Genomic DNA, 18,168 nt, shown 5'->3' with positions numbered 1-18,168 from the left:
GGGAAAGGATACTTGCTGTTGGTGGTTCCTGTGTAGCTGTGACCTTGTTCTTCTGAGTAGTAGAACTCACAGGTTTGGAAAATGCTCTTGGGAAAGAGTTTAGTGGGTCAATGCAGTGTGTCCTATAAATGGCACATAGTGCTCCTGCTGTGTGGGGTGGTGAAGGGAGTGTATGTTGAAATTGGTGAGTCTGGTGCCAATCAAGAGGAGGACTTGTCGTGGATGGTGTGAAGCTTCTTGTTGTTGCAAACAAGTGAGGGTATCCCAACATGCTCCTGACTTGTGCCTTGTAGATGGTGGAAAGGCTTTGGGGAGTCAAGAGATGAGTTGGTCTCTGCAGGACCTCCACTCTCTGAGCTTGGCACTACGATATGTGCAGGGTTTGTTCAGTTTCTGGTCAATGGCATTCCCTAGGATGTGGATTATGTGGAACTCAATGACAGTGATGCTATGGAATTGCAAAAGGCAGTGGTTAGGTTGCCTCTTATTGGAGATGCTCATCACCGAGCTGTTGTATGACATGCATATTACTTGCCAATTGTTCTCACAGTTTTCCAGCCGCATTGGACACAGACTGCTTTGGCCTCTGAGGAATTGTGCTGAAAATGTGTTGCTGGAAAAGCACAGCAGGTCAGGCAGCATCCAAGGAACAGGAGAATCGACGTTTTGGGCATAAGCCCTTCTTCAGGGCTCATGCCCGAAACGTCGATTCTCCTGTTCCTTGGATGCTGCCTGACCTGCTGCATTTTTCCAGCAACACATTTTCAGCTCTGATCTCCAGCATCTGCAGTCCTCACTTTCTCCTCTGAGGAATTGTGAATGGTATTGAAGATCAAGCAGTGAACAGCCCCATTTCTGACCTCATGGGGAAGTGGCTGGAGACAGTCAGGTCTGGGACACTACTCCAAGCAATAATCTTCTGAAATTAACATGATCTGTCTCCAAAAACCACGACACTTCCTTTCATATTAAAACTTCACCTCTCACCATAAGCCTAATCTATCAACATATCAATGTGTGTTTGCAGTGCAGGTTTGTTCATTAATCTTGCTGCAGACGACTATCAAAGATACCAATGTATACTTAGTCACACCCAGGAGAACACTCCAGCTGTCCTTGTGATGCTCCCATCTCCTCCCACTCCCACCACCCCCCAGAGCAGGGGCCCAAGCCTCGATTCCACGCCCAACTCCAACTTGTGACTTCAAAGTCTCAACCCCAGCCCTTTGTGGCTCCCTTTCACTCTCCCCTCTCCTATATTCCCATCCATCACCTTTACCACTAGCACCAGAGAGTGCTAACGCAATGCAGGGTTTTAAACTCTGGCTGACACAGACGATGGGATAGCAACGTCTACTGTCATTCAACCGAAAACAGCATTTCTGAATACAATTATACAAGTTTAAAAGAACAGCACATTTAAAGCAATACTGAAAAGATACAGATTTCAAATATCTTTACAGTGGTAAGGTTCATCAGCACATTGAGAAGGAATGGAAAAGGAGGTCATAGTATTTCACAATCAGAGAAGGGCTGTGCAGATCACAAGTGTGGATTTCATTGAGGTCAAATTTCTTAAGATAAAACATTGCCTCAAAATTGAACACTTCAGACCAAAGCTGAGCAAATGACTACAATTCAATACATTTAGAGGTTCCTCTGGTCCCCCATACCTCTAAGGGGCCTACCATGTACTCCCTTGCCTTGTTGGTTTTCCGAGAGTGCATTGCCTCACACCGATCAGGTTTAATTCCCATTTGCTACTGTTCAGCCCATCTGACCAGGCTATTGATATCATCCTGTGGTCCAAGGCTACCCTCCTCGCTATTTACCACATCATTAATGTTTGTGCCATCTGCGAACTTATTGTCCATTTCTCCTGCATTCATATCGAGATCATTAATGTACACTACCAAAAACAGGAGACCCACCACTAAACTTTGTAATATATCACTCTTTAAGGAGAAAGTGAGGTCTGCAGATGCTGGAGATCAGAGCTGGAAATGTGTTGCTGGAAAAGCGCAGCAGGTCAGGCAGCATCCAGGGAACAGGAGAATCGCCGTTTCGGGCATAAGCCCTTCTTCAGGAATGGGGAAAGTTTGTCCAGCAGGCTAAGATAAAAGGTAGGGAGGAGGGACTTGGGGGAGGGGCGTCGGAAATGTGATAGGTGGAAAGAGGTCAAGGTGAGGGTGATAGGTCAGACTGGGGTGGGGGCGGAGAGGTCGGGAAGAAGATCTCAGGTTAGGAAGGCGGTGCTGAATTTGATGGATTTGACTGAGACAGGGTGGGGGGAGGGGAAATGAGGAAACTGGTGAAATCCGAGTTCATCCCTTGTGGTTGGAGGGTTCCTAGCCGGAAGATGAGGCGTTCTTCCTCCAACCGTCGTTTTGTTGTGGTCTGACGATGGAGGAGTCCAAAGACCTGCATATCCTTGGTGGAGTGGGAGGGGGAATTGAAATGTTGAGCTACAGGGTGGTTGGGTTGGTTGGTCCGGGTGTCCCAGAGGTGTTCCCTGAAACGCTCCGCAAGTAGCCGGCCTGTCTCCCCAATATAGAGGAGGCCACATCGGGTGCAAAGGATGCAATAGATGATATGTGTGGAGGTGCAGGTGAATCTGTGGCGGATATGGAAGTTTCCTTTGGGGCCTTGGAGGGAGGTGAGGGGGGAGGTGTGGGCGCAAGTCTTGCACCTCCTGCGGTTGCAGGGGAAGGTGCTGGGAGTGGAGGTTGGGTTGGTGGGGGGTGTGGATCTGACGAGGGAGTCACGGAAGGAGTGGTCTTTACGGAATGCTGATAGGGGAGGGGAGGGAAATATATCCTTGGTGGTGGGGTCCGTTTGGAGGTAGCGGAAATGACGGCGGATGATGCGCTGTACATGGAGATTGGTGGGGTGGTAGGTGAGGACCAGTGGGGTTCTGTCCTGGTGGCGGTTGGAGGGGCGGGGTTCAAGGGCGGAGGAGCGGGAAGTGGAAGAGATGCGGTGGAGGGCATCGTCGACCATGTCGGGGGGGAAATTGCGGTCCTTGAAGAAGGAGGCCATCTGGGTTGTGCGTTTTTGGAACTGGTCCTCCTGGGAGCAGATGCGGCGGAGTCGAAGGAATTGGGAGAATGGGATGGCGTTTTTACAGGGGGCAGGATGGGAGGAGGTGTAGTCCAGGTAGCTGTGGGAGTCGGTCGGTTTGTAGTAGATGTCCGTGTTGATTCGGTCGCCTGAGATAGAAATAGAAAGGTCGAGGAAGGGGAGGGAGGAATCTGAGACTGTCCAGGTGAATTTGAGGTCGGGGTGGAAGGTATTGGTGAAGTGGATGAACTGTTCAACTTCCTCATGGGAGCACGAGGCGGTGCCGATACAGTCATCGATGTAGCGGAGGAAAAGGTGGGGGGTGGGGCCAGTGTAGTTGTGGAAGATGGATTGTTCCACATCCTACGAAGAGGCAGGCATAGCTGGGGCCCATGCGGGTGCCCATGGCTACTCCTTTCGTTTGGAGGAAGTGGGAGGATTGGAAAGAGAAGTTGTTCAGGGTGAGGACCAGTTCAGTCAGTCGAAGGAGGGTGTCAGTGGAAGGGTACTGGTCGGTACGGCGGGAAAGAAAGAAGCGGAGGGCTTTGAGTCCTTCGTGATGGGGGATGGAGGTGTACAGGGACTGGATGTCCATGGTGAAAATAAGGCGTTGGGGACCGGGGAAGCGAAAATCATGGAGCAGGCGGAGGGCATGGGTGGTGTCCCGAACGTAGGTGGGGAGTTCTTGGACTAAGGGGGACAGGACGGTGTCAAGGTACGCAGAGATGAGTTCTGTCACTCTTCACAGGCTTCCAGACAAAAAAAAACTTCAACTACCACCCTTATTTTGACAGTTTGGATCCAATTTGTCCAATTTCCCTGGTTCCCAAAAATTCTTACCTTCTTGACCAGAGTCTTTCGCCAGACCTTGTCAAAAGCCTTACGAATGTTTGTGTCAACTAGACTAGCTGCATTTCCCTCATCTACACATCTAACTGAATCCTTGAAAAATTCAATTAAATCTGTCAGACATGAATTCACCCCAGTCCCCCCACCCCTATCCGAAAAAGTCATTCGGACGATTCTTGATGAATCCTTGCATCACCAAGTGGGGATTAATTCTGTCCCTTCAGAACTCTCTCCAAAGATTTCCCTGCCACAGATGTTAGATTCATCGGACTGTAGTCCCCTGGTTTATCCCTACCACTCTTCTCTAATCTTCATAGAATGGCTACAGCCCTTTAGCCCGACAAGTCTACACTGACCCACCGAAGAATATCTCACCCAAACCCTTTGCCCATAACTCTATATTTACCCCTGACTAATTAGATTAGATTTAGGTTACTTACTTACAGTGTGGAAACAGGCCCTTTGGCCCAACTAGTTCACACCGACCCTCTGACAAGCAACCCACCCAGACCCAGTCCCCTACATTTACCCCTTCACCTAACACTATGGACAATTTAGCATGGCCAATTCACCTGACCTGCACATCTTTGGACTGTGGGAGGAAACCAGAGCATCCGGAGGAAACCCACGCAGACACGGGGAGAATGTGCAAACTCCACACAGACAGTAGTCCGAGGCGGGAATTGAACCCGGGTCTCTGGCGCTGTGAGGCAGCAGTGCTAACCACTGTGCCACCATGCTGCCCCAATGTGCCTAATCCACGCATCACTGAACAACTATGGGCAATTTAGCATGGCCAATTCATCTTTAGATTGTGGGAGGAAACCAGAGGAAACTCATACAGACATGGGGAGAATGAGCAAATTCCACGCAGACAGCCGCCTGAGGCTGGAATCAAACCCAGGACCCGGGTGCCATGAGGCAGCAGTGCTAACCACTGAGCCACCGTGCCACCCCTATGGGACCATATGCTCTTCAGTCTTCTGGAAACTCTCCTGTTGCCAGAAAGGATTTGAGACTTAATGTTAAGGCCTCAGCAATATCCCTTCATGCTTCCAACAGCATCCTGGGCTACTGGGCCTAGTCGTTTAACTCATTTTAATCCCAATAAATCCATTACTATCTCTGTCGGACCATAAGGAACTACAGAAAGTTGTGTGCACAGCTGAGGCCATCACTTAAGCCAACCTTCCATCCATGGATTCTATTTACACTTCTCATTGCCGTGGAAAGGCTGCCAACATCATCAGTGACCCCTCCCACGCCGGTACCATTCTCTTCCATCAGGCAGAAGATTCAGAAGTTTGAACACATGCACAAACAGATTCTCTGCCATTATTAAACTGCTGAATGGACCTCTCTAACTTCAAGTAATATTGATGTTGCTTTGTGCACCTCCTGTACTGTAGTAACCCTGTATGCCTCACTCTGTCTAAATACACTGATCTGTATGTCCTTGTTTGCTGTGATCTGCCTGTACTGCTTGCAAAACAAAACTTTTCACTGTACTTAGGTACATTAAACAACAGTAAGTCAAACCCTTTCTTTACACAGTAACTTATTCAAATATATGACTTATCGCCTCACTCAACTCCATCATTTCATTTTCATTGACAGGATGTGGATGTCACTGGCCAGGGCAGCATTCATAATGCCTCATTTCTGATGAAGGGCTTTGCGTGAAACATTGAGTTTCCTACTCCCCGGATGCTGCCTGACTTGCTGTGCTTTTCCAGCATCACTCTAATCGTGACTCCGATCTCCAGCATCTGCTGTTCTCACTTTCGCCAGACAGCATTCATTGCCCAGCAGGCTGTGGGCCTGGAGTCACATGCAGGCCAGACCAGGTGAAGATAATAGATAACCTTTCCTGAAAGTTATTAATGAGCCAGATTCTTATTGACACCAACTTTGGTCATCAGTAGATTCTTAATTACAGATTTCTTTCTATTGAATTCAAATTCCACCATCTGCATGGCAGGATTCAAACCCAGGTCTCCAGAACCTGATGAAAGGCTTCTGCCCGAAACATCGAGTATCCTGCTGCTCGGATGCTGCCTGACCTGCTGTGCTTTTCCAGCTCTCAACTCTGATCTCCAGCATCTGCAGGCCTCACTGTCTCCAGAACATTAGCTGAATTTCTGGATTAATAGCCTAGCGACAATACCACTAGGCCATTGCCTCCTCCATTTTGCCCTGCCATGAACATAGATGCAAAGTACTCACTTAGAACCTCACCTAAGTCCTCTGTCTCAACACACAGTTTGTCACTTTAGTCAGGAAATGGGCCTTTTTCCTTACTCTGGCCATCTTCTTGAGTTAAGACGCTCACCAAATTCCTTTGAATTTTTCTTTATTTTACCTGCCAGTATTTTCTCATGCTCTCACTTCAGTTTCCAAATTTACATTTCAAATTATCTCTGCATTTTCTACACGCTTCTAGGACTTTCAATGTTTCAAGCCCTTCATATCTCCCATAATCTTCCTTTTTTTTAAAATCCTGGTCAGTCTTGTTCATGTCAATGGTGGTCAACCATCACCTTTACAGAAACATGTTGATCCTGAGGTCTCACTATTTCCCTTTTCAAAAGTCTCCCATTGTGCTAATATAATCCAACAGGTTTATTTGGAAGCACTAGCTTTCAGACTGCTGCTCCTTTGTCAGATAGCTAGTGGGGCAAGATCATAGAAGACAGAATTGACAGCACAAGATCATAGTGTCATGCAACTGATGCAATATATTGAACAAACCTAGATTGTTGTCAAGTCTTTCATCTTTTAGAATGGGTTGCAGGTTTCAGATCATTAAGATGTAAATCCCAGAATTTCTTTCAAGTCACATTCCTGAGATAACTTAAGATTTTATTGTTAAAAAGTGACGTCTCAGCTCAGAAAATGCATTAAAGGTGTGAGGTTAGAGTCTGTCTGTATCCCAATCTTGAGTCAGACTGGTTCTGTTTCCAAAGTAGGAATTTATAAAATGTCACCTGGATTGACTGCCTGCAGATTGTGTGTCTTTGAGCAAAACTAGAATGAATCTGCAAATACAATTCTGCAAATGCAAATTCAACTCCAAGGTTTATATGTATGAGGGAGAGGGGGGAGAGAGAGAGATTTTTAACTTTGTCCATCCCAGTTCAACACCGGCACCTCCTCATCGTATTAAATTGGGCTTATCCCCAGTTCAGAAACTTTACTTCCAATCCAACTTGGTTCTTTTCCAAGAATGACTGAAATCTTACTCAGCTATATTGACTAATGTTCCCTCTAAGCTGCATGGAGAATAGTCCACTCTAAAGATCAATGTCACATCACAAATTCGAAGTGAGTATCTGAAAGCTGAATTTTAGTTTGACAAGACAGACAAAATGAAATGGAGAACCAGTCAGAGTGCAAACCTTCAACACTCTCAACAAGAGTCAGTCCAAGTGGCAAACTGGATAATAGATAGATTAGTTGTCAGCTCAATTAAACATGTTGGGTGGTGGAATTTGAATTTGGTAATCATCTAGAATTAAGAATCTACTGATGACCATGAGATCATTGTCAATTACCAGAAAGATTCATCTGGTTCAACAGTGTCCTTTAGGGAAAAAACTGCCATCCTCACCAGGGCTGGCCTATTTGTAACTCCAGACCCACAGCGATGTGGTTGACTCACAGATACCCTTTGAAATGGCCTAGCAAGCCACTCAGTTCACAGGGCAACTAGGAATGGGCAATTAATGCTGGGCCAGCCAGCAACGCCCATGCCCCATCTGTGAATAAAAGAAAAGTGAACAAGCTGACATAACAACCATAGCTGCACAACTGGACAAGTTTATACTTCAATACTGGCAACTGAATAGCTGTGAACGCACAAGCCACAACTTAGCCAACAATCCCAGAGGCCCAGAGCAAACATCAACAGAAAGAGAACAACACAGCAAGTGAACAACACCCCAAGTGAACAGCCAATGACAATGTATACATTAAGCGTCTGGCTGGATTGTGTACCTGATACATGCCCAGAGATGGATAAGAATAATGACTGTTAATGCGTGGCAACAGTTAAGTAACTCACAATGTAAATGATAATGCATGCAATTGTACTTGTATGAAAAGGGAGATGTTTGGGATAGAAAAGTTATACTGTGTTTATAGCCTCCTGCCTTGCTGCAGTTAGATGACCTCTCCCAAGAGATAGTCCCTGCAGACATTCATCTTACAGTCAAGACATAGCACAAGCGAGATTGTTGTCCTGCACTTTTGTGACAAGCTGAATGCTCCAGATGTCTCTCTTCTCCAGCTCCCTCACACATTCTCTTAGCTCCGACATGACCCTCAATGTTGACATTACATTAAGCATTATTAGCTCAACATTCCAAGACACGAAAGAGCTCCAAAACATGTGTTTCATAGCATAAGATTAACTAACTAAGAACGCAAAATTGTTTTGAATATGCACTGCCACATTAATCTACTGTAAAAAATCAATATATACACAAGAAGATTAAAACCTTTGCATGCTGCTTTATGTGTCGGCCATGCAACCGTACAGATTATTTAACATTCTTGTCGGATAGAAATAGATTTGCCCCTCTGGTCTTTTAAACTACAAAACTGAAAATGAACACAAACAAACTTCATAATTAGTTTCCCAACCTTAATCTCTAGCAGAGACAATGTCCTGCACACTGAACGTGAGCAACAGATCTCATTATAGAGTTCCCACAAAATTAATAAATTCTATCTGTAGAATTGAATTGCTATTTCCCATTGCCCCAAAAGATTGCGTGCTTTTTAAGGGGTGATAACTTAGCTGCTTGCTAAGGTACAAATGAGTGAATGGTAGAGACATCTACCTGCTGGCATTCAAGTTGCTAATGTACAGCTATCTTAGATAGTACACACTGTGGTCACTCTTTGTTAGTGGTGAAGGCAGTCTATGGAATTCTTAGTGGGATTCATCAACTTTTCTTCAATTGGCATGAGGTAAATGGGTCTATAAATCCCTGCTATAAGCCTTGCTCCTTTCTTAAACAGTGGGATGACAATTGCAAGTTTCCAATCTGCAGGACATTCCAGGATCTGGAGAATTTTGGATGATAATTACCAAAACATTGATTGTCTCTGTTGACCCCTCCTTAAACTGTTAGGAATGAAGGTAACAAGACCCTGAGGATTTATCTACTTCCATTCCCATTAGCTTATCAATCTTCTTACTAATATCAATTGTATTCAAATCTGGCACAGAGGCTTAGTGGTTAGCACTGCTACCTCACAGCACCAAGGACCTGGGTTCAATCCCAGTCTTGGGTGACTGTCTGTGTGGATTTTGCGTGTTCTGCCTGAGCTTGCTCTGGTTTCCTCCCACAGACCAATGATGTACAGATTAGGTAAAATGGCCACGCTAAATTTCCCGTAGTGTTCAGGGATATATAGGTTAGGTGCATTAGTCAGGAGAAATGTAGAGTATTAGGGGAGGGGAATAGATCTGGGTGGGTTACTCTTCAAGGGTCAGTGGGGTCTTGTTTGGTCAAATGGCTTGTTTCCACAATGTAAGAATTCTATGATGCTCATTTGACCTAGTCCTTTGGATCTCTAACTATGGGAGGTTTCTCATATCTACCTCAGTGCAAAGGGATGCATTTTTTTTGGTCATATGCAAGCTTTTCAAGATTTTTGGAAAGTTCGATTGTGGGTTTTGTCGCTATATCTTACCACATTCAACTCATTAACTACCCACTCTGCTCCTGTGGGGCTCCAGTCAGACAAAAGTCCGGCCCCATCTTACCATGTGCCATTCCCAGAATAACTCACCCCTGCCAGGTTACCCTGTAATCGGCAGGTACCCATTTCACTACCGCTATGTTTAAAATGCCATTCTGCATCCAGACAGGCTCTGTCAGTCCAGAGTAGTCAAGCACCATTACTGACATTTGGCCCATCAAGGCAGACAGAGGGAAATTCGGTGCCCAGTTTTACGAGTCTGGAGGTCACATTGGACAGGATGTTGCAGAAAATGGGTATCCTCTTCCCTCAGGATGTGGCCACAACACCATGCCAGCTTGGTCTGAGGTTGCCACCTGGAGGAATGGCCCGGCCTCTTGGCGAGAAGGTCAATGAACCCTCTCCCCCCCCCCGCGCTCACTCTATCTGTGTGACTCCACCTCCCGCCAAGGCTCACATGGTAACAATCTCACAATCCGCCATCTCTTGCTGCCACCCACCCCAATCACCAATTGTGCCAACCCTGCATGCCTCTGTGCTGCCCACCCAAACCCCACCTACACTAATAACTGTGCCAACTTCTTTTCATCTCCTGTTCATTTCTCATTCCTGGGGGAAAACAGTCCTCAACAGGGCAGAATGGTTCAAGGTGGATGGTGGGCTTATTGATATTCAGCCCCTCATTCCTTTATGAGAGTAAGGCCCTGCGCTCTGACCAAATGGCTGACTAACTGTGTCCAAGCCCCTAGACTGGTATCAGAGGTTGCCCTTGACTTACCATGCCAGGACCCTCTGACTCAAGGCTAGTATCCTTCAGTTGGCTAATGACTGCTAACAACCATTGGTTGTCAAGGAAGACAGAAGTACCGTGAGTCTGGTGTCTCTAACTGAATGCAATGGGGGTATGTTTTGTGCATCCAGGTAGGCTCAGAGTGAGCGAACTATATGAGTGAGTGAACTACCCAACGATAGGGCCTGGCCCAGAACATGAGCTGGCTGTGTCTCCCCGAGTGCACAGTGTCCTTACTCGAGCATTACAATGCAATTTACTGCGACAGAATTGAACTGGAGAAATGTTTGCGAGAGGTCTGGGGATATGCCACGAGGGTTCTTAGAGGTTGGCGCACTTCAGATGCCACTGTCTGTGGGCATTGGGTCTGTGGATGTGGCCAGTGCCTATGGAGTGTATCCTGAGATGTCAGTACCCATATCCAACATGGGGACCCTTTGGAGCCAATGTTGAGTGGAAGTCTCAAGGTACCTGTGCTGACTACCATGATTGGATTTCTGAATGTCTGGTTGGCTTGGCATTTTTGGCAAGATAGGAGGCTGAATATTATTGAGGGAAGTTGGGTCATCAGTAAGGCACTTAACAAGTTCTAGCCCTCTTAACTATCAACTCACCACTGCCTGATGAGAGACACTCACCTCATGTGGCAGGTGGATAAAAGATGTGGTAAATTCTCCCTGACATTGAAATTAGAGTTTTTGGACCTCTCATCCAATTCTGCTACAAATTCTGTTGTAGCTCACATTGTTTCAATCTCTATAAGGTTCCTTCTAAAGGAATCATTTAGTTTCTATATACTCATTCACTATTCTCATGACACTATTTTTAATGGATCCATGTATATCTTAGCCCAATGTTTCCTATTTGCATACCTGTAGAAGCCCTTACAGTTCAGTTTTATGTTTTTGCAAGATTGCATTTGTATTCAATTCTTTCTTTCCTTATTAGTTGATCTTCTTTTGGTGTATTCTAGAAATTTCTCGATCCTCAAATTTGTTATTATTTTTGACCACTTTGTAGGCCTTTTCTTTTAATCTTATACAACCCTGAACACCCTTTGGCAGCCCTGGTTCATCGACCTTTACTGAGTATTTGAACCTTAAAGTAATGTGCAGCTGCTGTAAGCCATGAAAATAGTCTTTGAAGCCTACGTAGTCTTGCCCTTCCAAAGCCAGATCTACAAATGTGTGCCTCATGTGCCAGATTGAACTGTATCATTTTCAAATCATACCATGCACATACATCTCTATTTAGTAGCCAATATATATTTCCAGCCAGTATCTGTTGCCCCTTGCTATTTCATAATTCTAACCAAAGAGATTTCATACTTAGTTCACAATTCCCATGATTTATATACTGTTTCTCTTGGGCCAGGGTTAAATAATATACCTGTATAACAAAAGAAACTGAATAAACAAGGCTAAATGAGAAGAACATTTAGTGAAACAGGAAAATCTTGATTGATCAAATGATAAATGAATCAAAATTTGCATTCATTTTTTAACCTATTGTTCCAGTCAACCTATTCAGAGATGTTATTACCCACAGCTCTGGCTTGAATCATGTCACAGAGTCATATAGCACAGAAACAGACCCCTGGGCCCGACTCCTCCATGCCGACCATATTTCCTAAAATGAACTAGTCCCATTTGCCTGCATTTGGCCCATGCCCCTGTAACCCTTTCCTACCCATTTACCTTTTCAATTGTCTTTTAAATGTTGCAACAGTAATCACCTCTACCAGTTCCTTTGGCAGCTCGTTCTTGGACATTTCAGTGATTTGTCCTGATCCAATTTAGTTTCGCTGTTTTCCACCTTTGTCCTTTAGAAATAATCCATAATTCAAATAATTACTTCAATTGATAAATGTTAACTTTTTTACATTAAAAAATTGCTCTATAATTGACTAACAAATGAGCTTGGAGGTGCTGGAATTAGCGGACAAGTGGCAAAATGGATTGTTAACTGGTCTTCACAAATTAATCTGATTCAATTTAATTCATTTGATCCAACAATCAATTAATTTCAGTTTTTAAATATGAAACCAGAAGAAACAAGGATCATGACCACATCACACTTGGAAAAGCATTGACAGAGGAAGCACTTGACAAAAGTTGCTCAGCATTTACTGATAGGAAAAGTCACTGATCAACAGAAACAGAGTTACAATGGATTAAATTACAGCCACTTCTGCAAATTCGGCAGCATTTAACAACAGAAAGAGGAACAATTTGAATTTCCTCGTGTTCTTAATTCTGTTCTTACTCTTCATACATCAAACAAACTGCTCTCTTCACTAACTGTTCCATTCCATTCTCAGTTTCGAGATAATTCCTGTTTTATGAATATTACAGTTGTTGACTTACTGTCTTAAAGGTAAAATGACCAAATTCCTTTTCTTTCTAATAGTCCCTGCTTATAATCTTCTTCCCACCCAGAATAAAACATCAGTAACATCTGCAAATGGCATATTCTGGTCTGACTCCTTTTGCATTGCTCAAAATGTTGAACCCAAATGTTCATTTGCAACGATTATTTTAATTTTATATTGGCATTTCCCTCTTGCTATTGTGAGTTGGTGATAATGAGCACTGTGATGTCTAGAGATTAAGGGAACATGCATTCCTGCTCATGGTTCATTCAACACATTGTCCTGGGATCTGTCGTCACTATCCTGAGTCTGTTGATCCCAGAGAAACCAGTTGAAGTCAGTTGTGGTCACAGCCTCCTGAAAAATACCCACTGAATGTTAAATACCTGGATGACACCCTTTTAGAATTGCTTACAGAATCAGTTTCCATCACTGTTTCAGGTGGAAAACAGGTAGTTCTCCTATGACACAGTAGTTGTGTTCCTATGTGATGCTGTGTTATAGAAAATCATGCTATATAAATAATGGGACCTATGGAAAAAACAGGATTAGGGACAAACCACCAAAAATAGCAGTTAGCCTAAGACAAACAAAAGCACACTCTAAGTAAATTTTGACTTGTTGTAACTGACCTGTTGTATGGTACTGTATGGTGCAATTCATCACAGCCTTCAACTGATTACTCTGAATTGTCATCTATACCTGCTGGCTGCACTACAGTCTAGCCGGTCCTCTGATTCTATCCAATGGTAACACTGCACAAGCCAGATCCCAGAATGAAACCATCTGAAGGAATGCACCGAACCTAGGAAGAAGATCAATGACCTTCTCCACTCTGCCAGTAAAAGTGCCACCATCATCTCATTGATACCTCACGCTCACTCCATCTCTGCATGTGTACCCACCATTTCCTGCAACATCTCCCCCACTCATTCTCATCCTCATCCTAACATCTGACCCTGACTTACCCTGAATCTCATCTGCACAGCCTACTCAAAACCTCAGGACATCTCCACACATGCACCAAAGGTGTGCCACACACCTTCCTCGCCCTCACCCACTGCGTGCAGAGTTTCCTGAATCTGACCACCCTGAGCAGCTGACTGACCATTCCAAGCCCCTGTACTGGTATTTTCTATGCAACTGGTTACCATAGTGATTAGCCACTGAAACAGATTCACATGAATCTGCAGATATTCTTTGACATCCAAACGTATTCTTTCAAACAAAAGAAGAGAAAATATGCTCTTAATCAAAAAAAACCAAGCCAAGTTTCAAACTGCTCCTCAATACTATTACTGTCCTTTTACTGTTAGCCAATTCCAGTGAAATGTCACTCCTATCTCAACTCTAAGTTTTTTTAATTAACTGATGGTTCCCAGCTTCTTGTCCTCAGGCTGTAGCGACATTTTCACGATGTTTTCCCAAGTCCACTAGCACAAATATTCCACAACAGCTTTCACGAAGCTCTTCACGAGAAATCGCACGAGCCAAATGATCGCGTGATGCTGACACAGAGTGTCCCCCCCCACACACACATCGCGACATCTAGTGCCGGAGATGAGAATTGCATAACCGCGAACTGGAGTTCGCTTTGTATAAAAAAAGGTCGACAACTCACAAATCACGTTTAATAAACAAGCGCTATAGGAGAACTACCTGGACTCCACTCTCTGAAAAGAAAAGTCATCCACATGTTCATTTCAGATCTTTTATCGATAATATTGACACTATTGTCTTGGGTTGTTAGCCCACCACCAAGGCAAAGAAACATTCTTGATCCACTCTGTCACATCCCCTGCTTATCTTACATTTCAAAATATGATGATTGCAACCTCTTTTGCAAAAGCAAAATATTTCAAATTTAAGTGAACACCAGTGAACAAACCGATGTCAAGCCTGATCAAGACACAATCCTGGCTGACTACTGGAGTTTCCTGGAGTTACCTGTCCCTTTGGTGGCTCAGTGGTTAGCACTGCTGCTGCAAAGTGCTAGGGACCAGGGTTTGATTCCATCCTTGGGCAACTATCTGCATGGAGTTTCCACATTCTCCTTTGTCTACATGAGTTTCCTCCAGGTGCTCAGGTTTCCTCCCACTGCCAAAAGATGTGGCGGTTAGGTGGACTGGCCTTGCTGAATTACCGAGAGTGTTCAGGGATATGTAGGTTAGGTGGCTAAGCCATGGGCAATGCAGGGTTACAGAGATTGGGTGGGTTGATCTACAGAGGGTCGGTGTGAACTTAATAATTGGCCTGCTTCCACATTGTTGGGATTCTATGATTCTCAGGTTGATTTGATTTGAATTATTATTCTCACATGTACCTAAGTACAGTGAAAAGTTTTGTTTCGCGTGTAGTACTGGCAGACTATACTGAACAAAGATCATAGGGTGATAGAACAGAGCAAGGAATACAACGTTAACAAAAAATTACACAATAAGATCGACATTAGATTTCAAATTAGAGAAGCCATTCAGAAGTCTAATAGCAGTGGGGAAGAAGCTGTTCTTGAATCGCTTGGTGCATGTGTTTAAAGTGCTGCCTGCTGGAAGAGGTTGGAAGACTTTATAACTGGAGTGGGGGGAGGTCTTTGAAGATGTTGGCTGCCTTTCTGAGGCAACAGGAAGTATAGGTGGAGTCAATGGAAGGAAAGTTGGTTTGCGTGATGGACTTGGCAGTGTTCGCAACTCTCTGTAATTTCCTATGGCCTGGGCAAGCAGCTGCTATACCACGCCACAATGTGAACCGTTCCAAGTGAAATATGGATAGAGCTAGTCTGCAAGGGCATCTCAACTCATACGGTTAATCAAGTTTGGAAAATTAAACAGAATTAATTAGTGACCACACCTCAAAGGGATGTTGTATTAAAAAAAAATCAAATTGCCAAAGTAAACTTTGCAAAATGTAAATTAAATTTTGGTTTAAGAAGAGATGATGCACTCCAGTCTCTGGGCCACTCGCTACTTAGAGAAATCCTTGCTCATGGATTCTACACGTTCCCATGACATGGACCCTTGGTAGTTTATCATTGCACAGGTCTTAGAAAGGGATTTACTTTTAAGGCAGCTCGATAGCATTACAACATCTATCTTACTGTCAATCAGTTAAGCAGTCAGTTGATCCATTAGTCAACTACATTTACAGTTTCACAGTAACTTAAATAAGTTTGGAACCCAGACTATACGTAGGTATGAGTTATCACATCAGAGCATTTTACATAAAGTTCAAGACATTTGTCTCAATCAGAACCCAGTCTTCATGATATGTATCATACTGACTAACAATTCACTTTAGCATGAAGAATAAATTTTGAAAAAGTTATGTCTAAATGGAGAACAGCTGTAGAATTCAGAATCTAGACGTCCCAAATATAAATCACAGAAAAGAAAGTAGGGTTTATCCCATTGATGAGATTGAATGGGACTCCTTCAGCTCTTTCTTCAGGTAAATTCTCTATTGAGGGCTCCTGATACTTCAAGGTCTCGAAGTATCTGGACCTTTGGGAGCTGTTACGGAGAAAAATGGGCACAACCGAGGTACTTGGGAACTCACTGGTCCAGACAGCAAAGAACAGATGAGCAGGATCTTGACCAGTAGGGGGAGCACTCTCACAAGCACTGACTTGGCTGCATTTGCAGGTTTTGTTGCCCGCAGCTCAATCAATGGAGCATGGAGTTCAGCCAGAGAATCTGTGAGTCAAAGAGTCATACAGCACAGAAACAGCACATTTGGTGCAACAAGTGCATGCTGAACATAATTCCAAACTAAATTCATCCCACCTGCCTGTTCCTGGCCCATATCCCTCAAACCTTTCCTATTCATGTACTTACCCAAGCGTCTTTTAAACATTGTAATTGTGCCCAGGAAGCCCATTCCAGCTGACCTCTGTGTGAAGAAATTTCCCCTCATATCTTTTTTAAATCTCTCTTCTCTCACCTTAAAAAGTGCCCCCTAATCTTGAAATCCCCAATCACAGGGAAAAGACAACTATCCTTAACCCTATCAATACTCTCATGATTTTATAAACTTCTATAAAGTTACCTCTCAACCTCCTATGCTCCAGTGAAAAAAGGTCCCAGCCTATCCAGCCTTCCTTTATAACTCAAATACCTGGCAACATCCTGGTAAGTCTCTTCTGAATCCTCTCTAGTTTAATGATATCCTTCCTATTAATGGGTGACCAGAACCGCACACAGTATTCCAGAAGAGGGGTAACCAATGTCCTGTACAACCTAAACATGACTTCAAACTCCTCAAAGCCCAGCCTAGCATGAAGAGGCCACTTGTAATGAGGTGCTCCACCACCATGCTGGCCTGCATGGACCTTTGGACAGAGACTATGATGTTTGCCATTTTAACTTTGCTTCCTGTTTTTCTCACCTATGGTCACGCTGCATATGGCTTTAATGTATATTTTTTTCTTCATTTCTCTATTCTATACCTAAGAATTGTACTTAGGTTCTCTGAACCTAATGTAGCACGATCAGTGTTGACTTATAAACTTTTCATTTGATAACATGTGACAATAAAGCTAATTCAATTCAATTCAAATTTTTCTCCACGACTGTAATGCTCTCCTAAACCAATGCTGCTAATCGTCTTTCGTTCTTTTCTCTACAATTTTCCTTAATAAAGAATAATATTGTCCTTTCTTGAGCCAGGACTCATACCACCGCAATTATACTTCCACATTGCAATCTGTGCTTGTAACTCCTAATCTTATTTTACTATACTCTGTGTATTCACAGACATGCACAGTAACACTCTTTTTGACTTCATTTCTTTCTCCCTTATGCCAGGTTCACCTATTAACTCGCTATACTCTGCGCTAATGCCAGCTTTATCCCCAAGCATTTTTCAAACCCTGATATTCCCCTTTACTATTTGTTCTTCCTTCCCACACGTTACTTTAAAATCCTCCCAATTGCACTAGCAGAACACCCCACAAGGAACTCTATTCAGGTGTAATCCGAGTTTTGCAGGTACCACCTTACCAGGGCCAAATCCAGCAATATAAAACTCTCCTAGGGCACTATCTATGCAGCAGCATATTAATCTGTCATACCTTCCTACTTCTGTACTCATTTGCTCATGGCACTGGGTATAATGCAGAACTTACACTATTTGAGGTGCTGCTTCCTAGCTTTCCACCTAGTTCTTTAAATTCTGATTGCAGATCAATGTCCCCATTCCTACAGATATCACTGGTACCAACATGGACCAGAACCTCTAACTGGTCACCCTGTCCCAGAACAATGCCCTGTAACTGTAGTGGCATCCATGACCCTAGCACAATGGAGACAAATGCCATCTTGCAGCCTTTATGTTCCCTTCACAAATGAATTCCCCCGATCGTGATTGCTCCCCCTTTCTCTCCTTCAGGCCA

At 43.9% G+C, this 18,168-nt stretch overlaps 1 long non-coding RNA gene across 1 annotated transcript in view; it reads right to left on the bottom strand.

The window, feature by feature from the left end:
* Positions 1-12,196, bottom strand: part of LOC148146633 (uncharacterized) — a 36,970-nt gene extending 24,774 nt beyond the window's left edge. Inside the window, exon 1 of the long non-coding RNA XR_015760604.1 lies at positions 12,109-12,196. This is a non-coding gene — a long non-coding RNA (uncharacterized LOC148146633). The remainder of the gene's footprint in view (positions 1-12,108) is intronic.
* Positions 12,197-18,168: the final 5,972 nt, after the last annotated feature.

Source organism: Chiloscyllium plagiosum, unplaced genomic scaffold (genome assembly GCF_037043375.1).
Source record: "Chiloscyllium plagiosum isolate Xiang-an unplaced genomic scaffold, Cpla_swu_hap1 HiC_scaffold_20, whole genome shotgun sequence".
NCBI classification, from domain to species: domain Eukaryota; kingdom Metazoa; phylum Chordata; class Chondrichthyes; order Orectolobiformes; family Hemiscylliidae; genus Chiloscyllium; species Chiloscyllium plagiosum.
The sequence above is the reverse complement of the archived record's forward strand: the minus strand, read 5'-3'. Positions and strand labels throughout refer to the sequence as shown.